This window comes from Thermobia domestica, chromosome 13 (assembly GCF_964235325.1).
Source record: "Thermobia domestica chromosome 13, izTheDome1.hap1.1, whole genome shotgun sequence".
Taxonomy (NCBI): domain Eukaryota; kingdom Metazoa; phylum Arthropoda; class Insecta; order Zygentoma; family Lepismatidae; genus Thermobia; species Thermobia domestica.
Genome location: NC_137466.1, coordinates 219,317,282 through 219,320,821, shown reverse-complemented (window position 1 = coordinate 219,320,821; position 3,540 = coordinate 219,317,282). Strand labels below are relative to the sequence as shown.

Genomic DNA, 3,540 nt, shown 5'->3' with positions numbered 1-3,540 from the left:
CTCTAAATTTTCCAAAATGTGGTGCGCGAAAAGTATATCAGCATCAAGTAATTGAGTAATGTATATTAACTATGTAAAATACATCAGGGATATAGTATACATGAAGCTGCACCAGTTCCTGAAGGAGCAGGACGCTCATACTTTTAGGGATTATTCATTGAGCATGTACGAACTTACAAAGGGGGTAACAAAGCGACTTTTATTTACTTATCGACTGATACGAAAATAAAAAACAACGTACCTGTACTTTATATCTACATGTGCAGTGCCCTTATACTTTATCTATGACTGTGTGTGGGGGGGGGGAAATTTAACGCATATCGCATGTCTTGTGCACATGGATACTTCTTACTATTGCACTACGTAGAAAATTTATGGTATTTCATGTAGAAGTGGTAATAGAACACAGAAGAAACGCAGATCACGGGGTTCTCATGTATACTATTACCAACTTCAGTTTATGCTCTTCCGATCACGGTGGGTTTGGAGGAATCATTGGAACCTTAGAAAAAAGTTTCATTACAAGCATTTTTACGAGTATACAATGTGATTTGTATCATTTTCATCTTGCTGACATTTATTTAAAATCCCTTCTACCATAGTTCTCCCGAAATAAATATAACGAAGCAAGCTTGTTATAATTCTAGTATTTAATGTAACTATTTACACAAATTAAATTAGTCTAAAAATTCTACGTTACTACAGCATTTCCCAAATTACTTACTTTTTGTGATCCTATTTAAAAGTTGCTTCTGTTGTCAGAACTCTACATCACAATGTCAGTAAAAGGAATAAGACAAATTCAAATAACGTCTATCCCTAATGTCATATTTCCTTTACACATTAATTTACATGTATAATTTATTCCAAGAAACAAAAGAAAATCGTCTTCATCATTCCATCTGTATCCCAACCAATGTTGCCAGACCAAAATGCTATATCAGTAGGCAAGTCAATGACGTTATACCCTCCGGAGGACTAACTTGTAAGCCAGTGGTCAAAGTAAGGTGGTATGTAGTGATATGTCATATCGCCTCTGGTTTTTCAATGATTAAAACATACCGTCACTGGAAACTAGATGCTAAATACCTTGAATAAATCCATTTTTATACACAGTTATTGATGATTAGCTTTGCACGTGAAAAGATATTATTTCTTATTTAAAAATAATAATAAAAAAATATCTGACTTTTCCCTGACCTTCCATGACCAAAGTTACAGGTTTCCCTGACCATTGAATAATTCAAAAATAAAATTTAAAAGAAAATGAAACCTCAATCTCCATCTTCCCCATAGCTGGCCTTGTGCTCTCTCCACTTCTGTTTCTTCCTTTTTACAATTTTCTTTAATCCAAGAGAATATAAATTTACAAACATAGATATCAGCCCGATATCACTCTTACTATTTCATAAATTCAATAACAGAACAACGAACCTAAATTGATTATTTCCTGACTTTCCCTGACCAATATGCCATTTCCTTCACTTTCTCTGATAAATTTTTACTTTTCCCTAACTTTCACTGATCTTCCAGAATGTGGACACCCTGTTCAAGATGCCCCATTTAAAAACATATACAGTATAAACAAGAAATTGAACTACCTCCCTCGAATGCTTACACAATATTTAAACGATTCCGTATGACACAATATTCAGTATGCTTTATTTCCCTGTATATCTGTCATATACAGCAGCGCATACAGAAAATTAAATTTAAAAAATTCCGTTACTTATTTGAAGTAAGGCTTCATAAAACTACCCTATTTGATATCTAACCTCTAAAGAAAACGGCGCCCTGAGATGCTGTGGCTGTATTGTTAACGACAAGGTTTAGTGAATGACTACTGCAAGGCTCGGGGCAGGGTTGCCACACTCGAGACTCGCGATTATGCCAAACACGGGCCCGAATTATGCTAGATTTATGCAAATTATGCCAGATTTTCAAATTATCTTTCCGTACTAATTTTAAAGACCTGCCCCTGTTATATATACATACATACATATACCTTTCCTAAGTACCCCCCGAAATAAAGTTTCTGGAGGATCCGTTTCTTTAAAAAAAAAAAAAAAAAAAACTTGCCTTGTTAAAAGCTTGGCAGCCTGGGGAAACATTTGTGGAAACTTCAGACAAGAACGACTTTGCGGAAACAACAACAACAACAACAAAAAATCCCCTTTAGCGATTAAAAGAATGTTATCCTCAGGTTAGTATTCACAGAAAATATTTTTACAAAATTTAAGTTTCATGGGTAAATCAGTAGACTTTGAATACATTCACATCGTATCCACTGAGTTGCGAAATAGTGTACTTCCAAACATGGGCGCCCGAAGAAAATTTTTTAGGGGAGCATCTCCATGGTTACTATATTATGTCTGGTGGTTTGCTATATTACGTATACATTTTCGTGAGCCAGGGGGGCATTCTTATTAGACACGGAGATTACTGAACAAAATAAAATAAAAACATCTAATTCGAATTTCTATCATCCCTCAGTCCAACCCGAGACTGAAACATAAGAGATGGGCTTTGTTTTTAAACAACGTAACGTGACTTGCGAAGGCTTCACATTGTGAAGATTATATTAGTGAAAGTTATACAAATGTAATTTTACAACTTAATATACATATTACTAAATGTTGATCTCCCTGTTGTTATGTGGTTAGAGTATGCGTCTTTTGTGAACGGAGTGTGATTCCCGGTAGGAGCTCATGTGTTTCAAATCCGACGTTAAGCTGTAAGTTTGCGTCTTGTAGAGCTTTGCTCCTGAAAGCGACGCTACACTATGATCTAATTTAATATCACTAAATATTTAAAAAAAATAATGACTTACCGAGATGACGTGAAATGACAGCCATCAAATCTATTTTATATTTTCACTTAATCTATTGGATATTAATATAACAATTACAAGGCATACGTATAAATACTCAGAAACAAGCACACACACGTACACGTACACAAATATGAACCCCTCAAATCTGTTTACATCTGGTGGACTCTCTCTGCATCAAACACTGTTATCCTCAAACAAACTTCATCATCATCTTCCCAGGTATCTGCATTATTTGATTCATCTACAGATTTGTCATTTGCACGCATCATTGCTTTTAGCACTTTCGGGGAGGGTTCAGGGTTCTTTCTTTATTTAAAGAATCGGTTCTCTGTATTGGAAAGAGAATCAGGGGAGGAAGGGAGAATTTATATTTTATGAACGGATAACAATTTAAGAAATATATACAAAACATGAAGCTTCCGACACAGCACTGAAGCATTTCTTTTAGCGATTTATTACTAGTGGTCCCCTGACGCTCATACCCTCTTCCCTTTATTTCTGTTCTCCAGAGGGAAGAATGAAATTATGCTAGATTTGGCCAAGATGCTAAAGTCAAGATGCTAGATGCTAAATGCGTATGAATTGTGCTAGATCTAGCACCAAGATGCTAGATATGGCTTCACTGGCTTGGGAATTTATTTCTAAAATTCTCTTCTGAATGGCTGAATATTTGCCTTTCATATTGGAACCACTGTCATATCCTTGGA

The 3,540-nt window shown here is 35.3% G+C and overlaps 2 protein-coding genes across 3 annotated transcripts in view; both read right to left on the bottom strand.

Moving 5' to 3' along the window:
- LOC145669042 (transcription initiation factor TFIID subunit 10-like) overlaps positions 1-911 on the bottom strand; it is a 59,477-nt gene extending 58,566 nt beyond the window's left edge. Inside the window, exon 1 of one of the 2 annotated variants that reach the window (XM_081737396.1) lies at positions 725-911. The gene's annotated coding sequence lies outside the window, so the exon portion shown is untranslated. The remainder of the gene's footprint in view (positions 1-724) is intronic. The other variant, XM_081737395.1, reaches the window with a different exon arrangement.
- LOC145669041 (chloride intracellular channel exl-1-like) overlaps positions 1-1,868 on the bottom strand; it is a 36,959-nt gene extending 35,091 nt beyond the window's left edge. The window contains exon 1 of the mRNA XM_081737394.1: positions 1,776-1,868. The gene's annotated coding sequence lies outside the window, so the exon portion shown is untranslated. The remainder of the gene's footprint in view (positions 1-1,775) is intronic.
- Positions 1,869-3,540: the final 1,672 nt, after the last annotated feature.